The following is a 15,997-nucleotide window of genomic DNA, read 5'->3' on the forward strand; positions in this document are numbered from 1 at the left end:
ACGAAAGGTTTCTGCGTGTCTATAATTCTTATAATGCAATTTTGTTTTTTTTTTTTTTTTTTTTTGGTACTTAAAGTTACGATAAAATAAATTCTGATCGTCGTATTAGAAGAATACTTTCTGATGCTGCTGGCTCGAAATTCGTGCAATTCTACAAATAACTTTATTTCGATCGTGCAAGAAGGAACAGCCTACTTTGTTTACGATTGATTTTGAAGGGTATACGAGTCGTTTGCGATTGTTGAAATTTATTGTTTCCTGGATATTTGTCCAAACATAACTTAGTATGTCGAAGAATATCTTTGAAGATATTTTGAAAGTATTACGATTGTTCATTTCGAACTCGTTCAATTCGGCTGTTTCATTACGATAAATGAATAGGTGAAACTAAAATAATTATTTTTTGAATGCTAATTATCTACACTAAATAATGAAATTGCGATATAAACATCGGGATTAGTAAATACCAAATAAGAAAGAACTAAGAAATTAGAAATAAGAGCCCAACAATCTCCCTGTAAGAGACTAAAATATAAAACAATATTATTATTATTATTATCATCATCATCATCATATAATGAAATTGTGAATTAGTCATGGAATTGATCGATCTTGTGTAAATGTGAAATAAAATCACGAACGACTCGACACGCTACAAATCACCGACAGGTTGGATCATAGTTTTAAGTGGGCGATGTGTAATTCGATGACACATAATTCTTGGTAATGATATGATTACACGCCGAATTTTCCTCGCATTTCGATTAAAGTTACGGAAGGTAAATAAAAATATTTATCGTATAACAAGCGTTTCACTTTCGCTATCTTTTATTACTTGCACGTCGAATCAGATTTTAAATATTTCGCTTAAAAACAAAACTCGATTAACATTTTTACCAATTATGGGCCGTTCGCCGTTTAAGACTTCTCGGTATTGTGTCAGAGTCCGAGAATTTTTTCGTCGGTAACCCGTGACCCACATAATTTCAGAAATCCGTGTATCGAACAATTCGTGGCTCTGAATCATGGTTATTAAATGTCTGCTGCATATTTTAGTTCATACGCGTCCTCAGTTTACGAAGAAGCGCAATTCCGCTGACGGAAGGAACATTAACTCGCTACGTAAGTGGTATTAACGCACCTTCTGAGTTACACTTATCGCGTAAACGTATTCGAAAAAAACGAGGCATTAAAATACGAGAAACGAGAAATTACTTTAAGTAGATGAAATATTTTTCTCGTGGTCGAACGATTTTCCGACTAACAACTTTGATAGGTATACGGGAAGATGATGGAGGATAATTTATTGGATGTATCGGCGATATTTATCGTCGCGTAAATGGAAGACACTCCCACGAATTTAGGATGATCACGCTATCCTTTTAAATCCTCGTGCCAGAATCTAAATAGCAAAGCGACTTCTGCTGTTTCACCGCGTTCGTCGGATAATGAACCCCGCTAATGAAATATCGACTCTCGTTTGCCTACGACGTCTCTGAAAGCGTGTAATTTCTTCTGTTGCAAACACGCGACAACCATTCAGACCGTAGGATCGATCTCTTTAATCATAGGCGAATTCAGCGTATCGAATGCGGTCGTGTTTCTCCAAACGATGCGAAATAATAGCGTTGTCGTGGTTAATTTTGTATCGCAGTGTTGAATTTTGAAAGCGCCATGGAATTAATTACGAAGCTTGTGTAATGCGATAGCTAGTAGAGTTGCAAAGATAGCAGTGATATTTGAGTCTTTTTAAGAAGGCAGACTTTACATTAAAGAATGTAGAATCGTTAACATATCAGTAACACAATTTCGATTCTATACTTGAAACTTAATCTTATCTCGAGACAATAATCGCCTCTAAACGATCTGAATCTTAATATCATTAGTAATAGTACACCAAGGTATTACTCGCAACAACTGCTAATTGCTATCATTCACAGTCGATGACTCGTTGGCAAACAGATCTGCTTCGTCGATTATCCCCGTGACACGACGTTCGAGGGCAGACCCTTGGATAACAGGTGCTTTTCGGTGAGCTTAGAATCGTTTCTCCTTTTATGTCCCCTTTCGAGAACAAGGCGAGTCAGTTCTCCCGTTTCATCCGGACGCTCGTAACTGTTCTCCATCTTTCGATGACGATAAACACCCATCGGTGATAAGCGTTAGGTCGTAACGTATAAAACGTTCGTTTTCTTCGATCAAAATAAATATTCATTTTCGCTTCTCATCTGTTGCCGAAATCCATACGAAAAATATCGTTCTCCTGCATTTTATAAGAACGTCAACTCGAAGAAAGTTACTATTACGATTTATAACGAAATTAGCAGGCAATTCGGTATAGGTACAATTATGAAAATAATTTCAAATTTTATTTTGAAGGATTTTCCAGAGGTACACCTGTTTCGGTAAGTAGCCAGATGAAATCGACCCATGACCACTTAACGAAGTATGCGCTTATCGCTATACGTTGTAACGTAACGTTTCATCGAAGAAGATCACGGTTTACGCTATCGTCTATACTAATATCGTATACATATTCGTTGTCGTTTCGAGTACGAGCAGTGTCTCTCGTGAGTCACGCGGCCCACGAATAAACGTTTCTGCTCCAGCTCCTCCGGCGACGATGGATATAAATAATGCCGACAGAACGAGGAAACGCGAGTAATAGCATAGGTTACGTCGGCTCTGTGCGGAAAAATGCGCGCGAAAGGTCGGCTAAGGTCCAGGCCACGTAATGTATTCGAATTCTAAAGGATGTCGAAGCTACCACGCTATCGAAGTCGATAGAGACGCCATCGACTGACTACCGGCTCGAATCTTTGCTGCGCATGCAAATCCAATCCTCCAGCTTTCGTAAACGTGCTCATCTTCTTCGCGATCGTGTTTTCAACCTGGGTGAGTTTTAAGAATGGTACCGCACGACCGTTCATTCCGATAATTGGATTGGACCGCATAATTTGACAGGTTCGAGGGATTTGCGAAAGCGAGCTGGCTTTTCCGTTCGTTGGTGTCGATCGTCGGGACAGTTTATCCGACAGACAGGTAGAATCGATGGGACCAGGGTCATCATGAGAGTCATAAATAAATTTTATTCGACGACACGATTTTGTTTTTTATTTGTAAAAACGCAGATGTTTTTCTACCGTAGTTGTGCTTTTCCGATAGTTTACTCGATCTAACGTTATATGTAATGGATCTATCGACATGACAGCTACGGTATATTGGCGTTACAGATAGTTCTCTCAATCCGTCCTGTTTTCTCTCGTCAGCTACTTACACGGTTTCCCGTACATTGTTGTCTCGGAAGACAATAGACGTCGTAATATCAGAGAGGAAATAAAAGGACGGACCTGTGGACTGGCGTTCAGGATATCCAAAGCCACAGGAAGCCCGGATTACATCGTTCGTTACGAGAAACTTCGTAGGCGCTTATATTTAGGCCAGCTCGTGGAAACTTTACGAGCGTTCATCCTCGTTAATCCGGCGCGAGGCGGACGTACCAGGTTGCTACCGTACTGTCGTCGATCTGCCCTCGCGTTAATTCCCGAAATAGGATCTATATCGGAAAGCCGGCGATTTAGCCGTAATAGAGGAACGCGCTCCTTCCTACATAAGCATTGCCATACTCGAGGAAAAACAAGCTGAATCATTGGCAACTTTACAATTAGTGCAGAATCTTTTGAAATTCTAGATATACGTGCGTTTGTACGCTGCTAGGTGTAGTGGTGAGGAGTAGCCGACACAGGATTACATCATCATTGACATGATTCATAAAAAGAAACGCGTATTTACTAATTTGCATGAGCGCCACAACCATTTAGGAGACGAGGCGTTAAAAATTGAATTAAAAAATCGTACAGGATAGAATAGTGTAGAATAATCTGTACGAACTTGTTGGGATGCAAGTAATTACGCGTCAATCGTCATCTTCCTTTGTGCAAAATATTTTACAGTTCGGTTCTAAAACTTCTACCTATCGAACGCGACGAAAAATCATCACGACACCATCGAAGTAAAGCTACCGACCCGATTCTCGATTATCGGCGCTTTCGTTCGAAGTTTCGCCTTCGAAAAAAAAAAAAAACAGAATTCCGTAGCAGAGATTCGAATGGCGTAGAAGATGATCGTCGCTTTCGCTCTCGATCGTTTCTCGATAGGCGAAACAGGTCTGTCACTAAACGCGGTAGCGAGCAACACGTTCGTCGGATTCAGAGCACGAGGTTGGCTGTGATACAGGATGTTAGGTCATCCGTTACGTGGGCGGCTGGTAGCTCTCGCTTTGCTCTGATTAATACAGCGTTAATCTGCTCGTTCGATCTACCGTTTCACCCAAGCCTCGCCGTTTTCTCAATGAACCTGCCATCCTCCCGTCCTCCGTCAATTGGACGGCCCTTCGTGGAATTTGGAACTGCGTTTGCCGCCCTCCCGTCGCGTTTTCATGCACGCGAGCGCGCGCTTCGAGAAGGTGCCAGCTAATCTGCGGTCGTATCGGTCCTCACGAACGGTCTACGATGTCGATCTCTAGCGTAATCTTCGTTTTATCTGTACCGAACCGAAGTATCCTTGCGGCTCTTCGAGTCGTTTCTTCGCGTACGCGTAATAGGATTATCGTAGAAGCTCAACGAAGCCATTGAATATGAAATTGTACTATACGGCTTGTTCTATATTTCGTACAGACAATCGAGAAGGGCAAGTTTGTTCACAATTTGTATGGAGGAATCTTATAAAACTTTTTACTTTTAGTTGCGATCCAGACTAGACGAACGTACTAAAAGACAGTACAGACAGTATAGAGATGTCTGGTGGATCTCTTAAGGATATCTTTTGGATGTTTTGTAGTACGTGTAGCGATCTAATTCAAGAGTAGTCTCGGAGTAAGCAAAAAATGGACGATTTCGCAACTCGTTGCGAAAGTACTATCGTTCGCGATTATGCTTTCAGCTGTTTTATTTTGTGATCGAGTTTTTGTAATTATTTTGTAATCGTATGTAAACTGAAATATTTATCAATACCGTATGAGAAATATTTAGGTTGTACGCGACGAAGGAAAGGAAGAAAAAGCGCGGTGTACGTTGAACCATTTGGAAAGCCAGGAATACGCGTTTCCCAATCTCGAGATGGTATTCGAAAACAAGCTACAACCACGCGAATCGTTGTCACTCGAAACTGTTACAGCAACGGCCTAGAGGCAAACATAATGGTAATTTTAAACGTGACGAACAGGTTGTAGGTTCAGACGTAGCTCATGTATATTTTTCAACACGATGATCCTACGAAATGCTTCCTCCGAACCAAATTATGAGTCAGCCTATCGTTGTCCGCGACTCGGTCTTGACTCACGATCTCCTTATTTACTAAAAAAAGAAGAAGGTAAGGGAGAATAAGGAAAGAAAGGGGCCAAGGCAAAAGAAAAAGGAAGAAGCAAAGTAGGAAGATAAAAGGGAGATAGAAATAAAAGATTTAAGGGAAAGGAAAACAAGAGAACGAGGAAAAAGAGGAAGACGATGAGAAAGGATTAAGGAAGAGAAAAAAATGGAGGAAGATAGAAAAAAAAGGAAAGGAAAAGTTTCGTCGTAGCTTCGCGATTTTTCTCCTTTTTCACCCAGATTCGATTACTCGTATCGAAACCGGCGGTTCGAGCCGTGCGCTAAATATAAAAATTACATATTTCACGAACGGAGGCACGCTTCGTATTCGAACAGATGATAAAAGTTTCTGCCACAGCGTCGAGACGAGAGACTGATAAGGCTCCGCTCTCCCTCCTTTTTCTTCGTCTTCGCTGATCGAATTAATTATCCAACTCGCGGAGATACGTTATACCGACGGATGATTTCTTCGAAGCGAAACTAGTTTCCCCCTTTGTTGAATTTCTATTATACGCCGGTCAGATTTTTCGCCGAGAATTCCGGGAAGCATGTGCTCCTTATCACAGCCCGCCTCCACGTGATAAGACCTTGCCACGATTTGCAACGTGCCGGTCGTTCGAGATTCTGCCAGCGTAGAAAATTTCGTGGTATCTACGTATTTTCTCTTCCTGTTTATTTCGCTGTCGATTCTTAATATGCTCCTAATGGCTGACGTTTCCACAACGACGTTGGTAACGCGCCGTCTGTAGAAATATTCTTTGACAATGAGCTGTTTGTTAACCCATTATAAAGCAAGCGGTGAAATAACTTGCAAAACAAGATTACATAATGCGTAGGATGAAATAAGCAGAAGGAAGATTACAGAAAATCTGTTGCGCTTATTTTTCATCGACTTTGACCATTCTCTCGTGACGTTGCTCCGATACATTGTACGCGATCGTTTTACACGTTTTCCACGGTTAAGCTCTTCGTGAAATCTTTCGTCCCGCTAACGTCCGCTGTATCTCAGTCACGTTCGTTCGAATTTGGTGCTTACGAAGCGTGTCGATGGTGGAGGAAACGAGGATTCAATTTTCCTGTTTCCGGTCGGCCAAACGAAACAAAACGAGAGTCAGAATAGATCGGCGCGCTTTCCGCTTTTGATTAATTACCGTGCAAACTATAGAATCTTTCTTTTTTCCTTCGTCCCTTGCCTTCATCTTTCTTCTCGTGGTCTTTTTAAACTGCCATTTTAACGCCAAAAGAAAGAGTTTTTCTAATACAAAAGTACAAGGGGACTGTAGACTTTGGTCTGAATTTTTCGACGCATCCGGCGCGAAACGCGCGCTCGTGCCTCGTAGCGCAATAAAAGGATGATGTACGATGATGGTGTGCGGATGAACGATCCCCGGAGTGCAATGTAAACGAAGATTTAAACGGTAGCCGCGAACGATCGTGAGCACCGTGATCTTTCAGTCGAGTTAAGTACAAGGATCCACCTAAGACAGCGCGTTATTCGTCGCTTTTTATTCTCCCATCGGTCTTCAGACTTCGTGCTGACCGCCCACCTCTGCATACCTGGCACACCTTCCAATCGATTATCGATTCGCGTCGAGCCGGCGTTGATATTGATGGATCTTGACGATCCCGACTTTTCTTTCTCTTCCTCCTTCCCTTCTCCGCTTCCATTTCTCTATTTGCTTTCTGCTTCGTGGATTTTATGGTCGTATCTCGTTGGCGTTCGAGTTTTTATTACGTCGAAAAGAAAGATTGTACGCTGTTTTTCTGTCGATGATATCGCGAAATCGACAAGGTACGATTGGTGCGAACGATCGATCGGATTACGAGACTGTTCTGCGCTGTGTAAACGAGTAGAACAGATTCTCGTAAATCGAACGCTGCAGGTACCGAAAGTCGCGAGTAATTGGTAGATCGCGAGCCATCGTTTCACGAATTACAGGATTGTAAAAAAGTGTGAAAGCACTGTAAAAGAGAACGATACTCGATGGCGCTTAATTTCTTGAAGAGTACTTCGCCAAAAGATCCACAGAGTGAACGTTTTAATTACTCTTAAACACACATATTCATCGCTGTAATTAATCACGAGATGCCAACTGCGCGTGCCAACGATGCAACGATCGTTTGCAGCCAACGAACGATTCGATATCGTCGAACAGCCGTAACCGATGCGGTGAATCGACAAAATACAGAGAAAGGAAGGTGTACAAACTTCCCCGAGGAAAGGGAAGAAAAAGAGCAAAGAGCGAGAAAGAGGGGAAGAAGAGGGGAATGGAGATAATGAGGATCGCGTGAGGCACGTGCCCGAAGCTCTTGCCGTGTCATTATCCAGAAGAGAACCGACAGCCGCGGGCCTATTACCTTTACCTGGACGCATGCAAACACGTGTGCAAATGCTCTTACACACGTGAGCGACACGTTTGCACGCGGCTGCAGGGCCAGGTGGAGAAGCTGCTAGGAATAAAGGAAAAAAGAAACCTTCTTCAAATGAGTTACCGCTTTGCCTCTGGTTTCTTCTCGTCGTGCGCCATGTGCAGTCTTCAGAGCGCAACATGGAATACGAAATTTTTAACGATACGACGTATTTTCGTTATTCGTTCGTTCCGATTGCTAGCTTTTAACGTCTCGTTTAATACGAATGCGTTCGGACGAGCAATTTGTTTTATTTCACATTCTGTGGCTACATCGGCGATGTCCGTGCGAACATTTAAAAATACAGAGATTGCGTATCATCTGCAGAAATATATAAAACATACGAAATAAAGTACTCGCAAGTGTAAATCGACGTGTTCGAACGACGATACGGCAAGTAATTCCGGTCACGTAAATTTGTATTTTCTTCTTTTTATTTTTGAGTTTTGAATTTTTGATAATGATCGGCGTGTGGAAGAAAAGTTTGGTGAAAGTTTGGTGGCTTTTTGTACGTAGGGCGGTACCCCGAATCATTGTTCAAGGATTGTAATAAATCTTATATCACGGAGATGGCCTTAATCTTTTTTAACGAACATCTATAATTCTTTTTTGCCGCGTATGAAAGTCCGCAAGATGAGGTTGACAATTAGAAAACACTGCTTCGCTCGCTGATTATTTCCTTCGCATTTTCGCTTCGTATAATTTTACAAGAGTAAAATTTCTACGGTAGGGTAAAAAATAAAACTTAAATTAAGACTCGTTGTAGGCAAAAATTTGATACACCTGAAATTAATTACTCCTTCGCAAGTGTTTTTTCCATTACACGAATTAATCCACGAAGAAGCTACACTCGGTTTCCGTAATTAATCGTTGCCAGCTGATGTTCCGTAATTATTCTCGAAGCTACTCTGCTAAACGTGACTTAACAGATGACCGCCAGTGTGTGTTTACGCGATTTTTACGTCACGTGCGTAGCGCAGCTCGTTTCCTAGTGACGTGAGTGACGTAATGACTCGTACGTGAAAGTCATTAAGCATCGGCAACGTGAGAGTGCAATTGAAACGGCTCGTTAAGTGATTTAGAAGCGCATTTCCGACCACCTAAGAGTCGAATGGCTGTTATTAAGTCCCTCCGTTATTTATTATTGCCTTTTTTCATAGTTCCTTATAACGAATGAATCGATCAGACCTAATCGATTAGCCAACGTGTAATTGGTAGCGTGTAAAAGTAAACACGGTTCGATTAATTTTCTGAGGTGCAATTTTTTATTCGAAACAAGTTTTAACGTGGTAACGATGAAATCTGCATATACAGGCTGTTGTAAAAAAGCGAGTCTGAGACTTTGTGGCAATAATTAAAACTCGTGTTTATCACGCGACCATCGCGATCCGATCGTCGAAGGTAAATCACCAAAAGACAGGCGAACGTTGTAATTACAGCGTGGCGATTCGTCTCGAAGCACCCACGTGGATCGATGCCGCACGTGCAGACGTACGTCGCACACAGGATGCTTCGTCGCGGTTTTTATAGCAATTCGTGGATCACCGACACACGGGGTCGTCGACGTAACACGAATTGACAGCGAGTATCGCGTGTCGGTATCACGTACGGTGCTACCGAGTGATTCACGATACGGTTGAAATCACCATTGCGGCCTGTGACTGTCGACACGGGAATATCCAAGCCGTACGTGTTATGTGCTGTAAACACAGCGAATAGAATCACCGCGTAGGTGTGTCCAGAACTATTTCTATCGTCCTGCATGCCATACCGCCGTTCGAAACCTAAAACAACGAGATTATCGTCTGAATAGCTGTAATGATATATCGTTTAGCTGCATGCCGTGGGATCGATGCTGTTTCTACGAACAATAAGGAATTTTCGAACTTTCAGCGGATTAGAAGGAACGTTAGACAGCTAAATAATTTCACGCGTTAAATACGATGGATTTTGAAATGGTAGACAGGCTCTGAATGTTAGGTCCTTGGCGATTAGTTTTGCACTCGGAAGGTTCGATCATATGTTTCAAAAATTTGTACGGTATATCCGATGTTCGTGGAAATTCTGGTTTTCCCGGACTTCCGTCAGTCTGTTCGAGGCCACAGCTTGTCATTGGAAATCTGCAGCATGTCGTTTCGGTCTCGTGTCTTCCGACCGTTCCGTGTCTATTCCACGAATACTACCAGTTGTTCTGTTCACCATATGGCAACGAAATGCTCGCACCTATGCGCCTTCCCGTCCAAATTGCATTGTTATTCGGCAGACTTGGCGCAACACATGTTTCCTCAGAGTGCTGCTGAGTTCCGTCAATAAGAAGAACGTGGCTCGAAGACCGGGAAAACCATTTTATGGGCGTCCGTACGATGATTTACAGTTCCTCTCTCCAACTATCCTTGTTATAATCGATTGAACACTGCTGGATCGAGTAACTCGTTTCTGTGTTTACGCAGCTGAATTCGAAAATTTGTGTAGTCCTCCGAAACAACGTGTACGATTGCGAGGCAGACACTGGAAAGCAGGGAAATTCGAAAATTTAAAAAAATAGAAATACGAGAGAAGAGAAGTAATCAAAAGAGAGAAATGGAATTTATGAACAGTAAGGAGTAATTGGGGTGAGAAATAAATTTGAAGAACGAAATGGAAAGAGACAAAGATCAAACAAGTAAAATAAGACCATTCATATAACTATGATAGAATATTTGAAGAGTAGGTGTTTGGATAACAAAGACCACACTGTACTGTGTAAGTCTACTAGGATTTCGTTTCCAGTTATTTTTAGACGCTCGTCCAATTTCCCGATTAACAATACGGAAGGAACGAACGAACGCTTTCTCGAGACAGACGAAGAAGCTTCTTCGAAATCAGCGATAAAATTCCATAGCAGGATTCGTTCGAATCTGATAAGCCAGATAGATAATACCATAAGAGATGTCACGTACGTACGCAATTGCTGTTGCATTGTTCATATACCGCGTATGGAAGTGGGTCGTTGCATCGTAACTGCAGATGAGACGATTCTGATTAATTCGTTCTTTTATTAATGCGATTAAGATCGACCAATTAATCTGCTCGTGCAGACCCAGTTCCCTTCGTGATTGATCTCGTTGCGTACGAGCTGCGAATGCGACTCTCTGTTCTCGATCACGTGCATTGCAGCTACTTATTTATTGCGCGACAATGCAACGCTACAATTGTACAATTTATCGCATTCCTTTCGTCTCGCCGCCATTCCGTTCTCTTCTATTTTCGTTCTCTTTTATTTTAGCGAATTATCGTGACGATAAAATGAAAATATTCGAATAATAAATAAAATAAATTGCAATTAAAATAACATATTTTCGTTCTACCAGAATTAGAAAAGACTGCAGTACTAAAGGTACTAAAAAAACAAAAGAGGAAAATATTGTTTAGAGAATGGTACAGATCAGGCAGATTTTCCACGAAACGATAAACAATTTTTAAAGCTCGAGTAACAAAAATCTTTTCTGTTCCCAGACGAAGTGGCTTGTTTAAAGTCTGGTTCGGAGGAACTGCGAGCGTTTACCATGCAGATATCTTTTATTAGCAACGAGGCTGATGTAATCGAGTAAACAGTTGTCTGATAAGAACAATAACAGAGGAACGTACGAATTCGCAAGACGTCTCGAACGTGACCAATGCGAACGTCGAGATTTCACGAGTTTTGCCAAGTCTGGTGTCCACGTGCACGTCTTTTGACCAGTCTTGGCTATCCGTGTCGGCTTATCTGGAAGAGTCGCTTGAACACGTACAGATTGCTGGAAACGAAAGTCGCTAAATTCCTGTTCGCTTCTCTTGGATTTTTTCAACGCTCGTTATGAAACTTTTGATCGTAAATTCATCAATATCGTACGGCGTGCACTTACAGTAAAAAACGCGATCGAAGGTCGTGAAATTCAAAGATTTCCAAGACGAAACAAATTATTTCATCCGGCTCTTTTATGTAACTTTCTCGGAATTAAATACTCACTTAATTCGCCATTGAAGGATGTTAACGTTCAACGACGTTGAAGGCTTAATTTTTGCTCGCGATAAATCTTAAGCTGTACTCGAAACTACCCGACTGAAGGGAATTTTACAAGACGAGTGCGAGTGATCGCGTTTTTATTTGTACGGATGATACGAGTGAATTGTAAATTCACGCAAGAACGACACACGGTTAATCTTGATCGCTAATCGAAGCCGCCGAATGGCCTTGAATTCATTCAAAGACAGTCATACGTTCCGCCTCGCATGCTTATACTACCGCCAGATGTAAATTACGCTCGAGGAATGTTCAATTGGATCTATAATTGCTCGTGACCGAGATAGAGTCGAAGACTTTGCTATCCTAGAAAGGAAAGCCATATTTTTTCCCTCCGTGAAATTCGATACGCGGCTAATTTCGTAAGAATTCATGATCATTGGTCGCGGGATCGGTATGGTTTGATATTTACTTTGGAATAAACGTATGGTAATTATTTATGAAAATTGTATGGTAATTAAATTTTAATCGAATCGCGAAGATTTCTCAGATTATACGGCGATTAGAAAGTTTCCAAGCAATCTTTTGCGATAAATGTGTAGTCGCGTTGGCACAATTTTACTTGAAAAAGATTTATCGAGAATTGGACACAAAGAAGTTCGGGGTTGCAGGCTTTCGACTGTCACGTATGAAATTGTTTTTCTTGTCGTATGTCTAAAAGAACATTAAAATTCCAATTTGGCGCTGATATTTCCTGTCGAGGAATTACCACGCACCCGGAAATTTTCTCTTTGTCGGCGCTTAATTAGAATACAATCCGCGCGTGGCGATGCGTTCTGATAACTGTGCGTATTATGTATGCGCGATTAACAGGTGAATATGTAATTAGTCACCTGCCGAAATTTATTCTCTGTCGACTTTTAGGTGTTGCGTTAAATCGCGCTTTTAGTAGCGTAAATTACGCAATAAATAATCAACCAATGTAACTTTAAAATTCTTAGCATTTTTCAGAAACTTCATTCGTAGTTTGGTGCAAATAAAATAATTGAAGCTTCGCTGTCGGTCCCAAGAGGCGACGTCACATGTTACTCACAGAATAACGTTTCAAACGAATTTTGAAACAGAATGAAATTCTTTTTCCTCGCGAGGAATCACCCTCTGTGGCGAACAGAAAGAGCCACCCTTCGCGTCAGCTGTTTCATAAATCAACGCTCGTACATCGACTGACCTGGCACGCTCGTGTACGTGCGATTTCGCTTCGGATGATCGAAGCTTCGCTCACAGTGAAAGTCGCGAGCGTCGGTGAGGTGGTGCTCCTTATAAAGTAGCAGAGAGCCTCGACGTCGATACGCCTTCGTTCCACTTGCGTCATCGATTGATCGCGCGTCAAGACGCGCGCGTTGCGTGTCCCTAAATTCCGGTTGCACAATGGAACTTTAGAACGATCCATGTCCGTTTGAAATCGAGCGAGAAGACTTGCGAAATCTCTCGTTGAGTTGGCATGTTTGGAAAAGTAGGCCATGGGGGTGTTCAACCCCCTCGTACTTTGCGATTCTCTTCACTGCGTTATTCGGAGAAAGTATCGATCATGAACTTTCTAATAGGAATATTTTTTTCCAATTATCACAAGCATATATTTTATATCAGGTAATAATTTGTATATGATTGTACAAGTTTCTATAGATTGTTGTTTGCCTTTTAATCCATCGGAAATATCGATTCGTACTGACGCTTTACGAGATCTCAATTAATAAGATCAATTCGTGGAATTGTCAGTGTTATAAATATCCAATACGTAGCGCGAATGACATTATAATTAATTCCATCGTTGAGCGTGTCGTGTTTCATTGCACGACCGTTTTATTCGAGTTCATTAGAATCTCGACGAGATATTCGTACTAGCCTGCGGAAGAAATTTCGCAACAATTCGACACAGCTGTTTTAACGGAATTTCGTTCTGTTCAGCGATAATGCAGCCGAGTTGCATGTACATATCGTGCGGAAGGCGTCTTCTACCTGGTTTTAAATTTCCTAGCACGCACATGCTCATTACCATATGTACGTTCCACGGGAACATCTCGAGTTCGCTGAACTCTACACCTTAATCGAGCATTCATTCCAAAAATCGGGTATGTTCTCACTTCCAGCTGTCTTCTATCTCTTCAGCGATAAATACCGCGGTCACTACGCTACACTACACTCGCTTAGTACGATAGACGGTTGTTCGCGAACAACTTTTAGCGGATGATCTATAATTTCTGCTTGATCTACGTATATCTAAAACTTTCTATCACGTTTCCTAAAATAACGATAAGAATTGTTATCGGAGATATAGGTTGAAATTTCTATGTAATAAATTATTCGTTGGTAGTTAATTTTTAAAGAAGGATCATCCAGTCCGAAAAATATTGAAAGAAACCGAGATAAAGGAAATTACCTTTCAATTATCCTTTTGAAAAAATGACAAGCCTAACTGATTGTGAATGAAATTCGTCATAAGAGAGGATATCAGATTTTACGTGACGTGTCGGATGCTTTTCATGGGCGTATAGAAGGCACTTCCCTTTGTAGGGACTTAAAGTGTTACGTGATTTCCGGCTTGAAATACTAAGGTTGCATTACAATCGTCATTCTTTATGCGCATACACGGATTTCTGTTTGATTATGACAGTTGTGACGGAAGGAAGTCGGTGAATTAAATGTTCCTTTCTCTACGATTTAACGTATATTCGGATGAAGATATTCAACATTGCAGCAGCTAAAGGCTAGATCGAACGAAGTTTTTCCGTTGAAAAAAGACATAATTATTCGACCCATTGTCAAAATTCAGATCTTTCTCCTACAGATTTCTTGTACCACTCAATTTATTTTAATCCAGAAATATCGCTATCGTCGGATCGAACTTTGGCGGACATGCGATTAAACGAAACAAGTATCGATTATCTATCGTGCTTGTTCTGCAACCTTGAGTCTATGCGGAGGCTGTAAAACTTCCATTGTTTCACGCGACACCCACGCATAGCGTTGAAATGCAGTAGAATCTTTGTTATTCGAATTGTCATCGTTCGGATGCTTTGCTCTTTCAGACTAGATCTTCTTCAACCTCGGCATACCGACCGTGTGCTGTCTATGACGATCGAAACTCGACATTCCCTTAAATTAAAGACCATAAAATTCGAATTAAGCATCTTAGAGAGCTACCAATCGCATTCACCTCGTTGTCGTCCCTAAATCACGAATAAGACCATCCGTCTCAGCCCCATAAATCAGCAGCAAGCGTATTTTATACACAGGGGAGGTCTTTTTTTCGCGCATGGGCGCAATGAGCGTGCACGAACGCTTCAATGGGCCAATAAATAAATCCATCGTTGCTGGACGAAGAGGTATCGCCGGGACAGGTTGTGGCCTTTTGCGCCAACGGACAACGACGGTGGCGTAAAAATAGCGGCGCGTATCGCACGGAAAAATCGCGGCCGTGCATGAATTAGAGAGCCGGGCGAACATCGGCGTCCCTTTGGCGTCGCGGCACGCGAGGCCGTCGTATTGACTTATATCGCGACGCGACAGACGCGCATTTGTAATCGCCGTATTTGGCAAAATCGGACGGCTCCATTCGCGGCAACGAGACCCGTCTGTCCCGCGCAATCTCCGGCTTTGATCGCTGAAAACGCGGCGAATCGGCGACAAATTTATACGCGCCGCGAGATGCGTGAGAAACATCGCCGGGGAAAGCGGGAGGATCACGAGAGAAATACGGAACCGTGTTCTTGCGAAATCTCGCTTAGACAGACTTCAGTTACTTTCGCGATTTCAGAGATTAGGAAACTGTCGGATATAAACGTCGAATTGGCTGAAAAGTTCGCAGTATTTGTGGTGAAAATGGAACTACGTGCCTCCACCAATTGAATTCGCATTTTACGCTAAATCCACTCCATTCGCAAATTTCCAAATTTCCAGATTTCTACATCGACGCTTTTGAAGTTTCTTACATAATCTACTTGTAGCCGTTCTACGAGGAATTTCGTCACGAATCACGGATAGATACGACTGGAATAAATAATCGGAAAGCACGATTACGCTGGCTTTTAAACAAGATCGACACCGGGGACTAGCTTTCTCGTAATTTGTTAGAAGTTTCTTGCCAGATCGTTGCCTCGATCTCTTGATTGATTTATTTATCGATTCGTTGATGTAGTCATAGATGTTGATTGCCAGCAGGCATCGAGTGTTTTCATAGGGT

General features: G+C 41.9%; 1 protein-coding gene across 2 annotated transcripts in view; it reads left to right on the forward strand.

The window, feature by feature from the left end:
- The window catches only part of LOC117216549 (integrin alpha-PS2), a 75,326-nt gene that overhangs the window by 596 nt on the left and 58,733 nt on the right, over positions 1–15,997 (forward strand). The gene's annotated exons all lie outside the window — the stretch shown is intronic.

Source organism: Bombus bifarius, unplaced genomic scaffold (genome assembly GCF_011952205.1).
Source record: "Bombus bifarius isolate JDL3187 unplaced genomic scaffold, Bbif_JDL3187 scf7180000010271, whole genome shotgun sequence".
Classification (NCBI taxonomy): domain Eukaryota; kingdom Metazoa; phylum Arthropoda; class Insecta; order Hymenoptera; family Apidae; genus Bombus; species Bombus bifarius.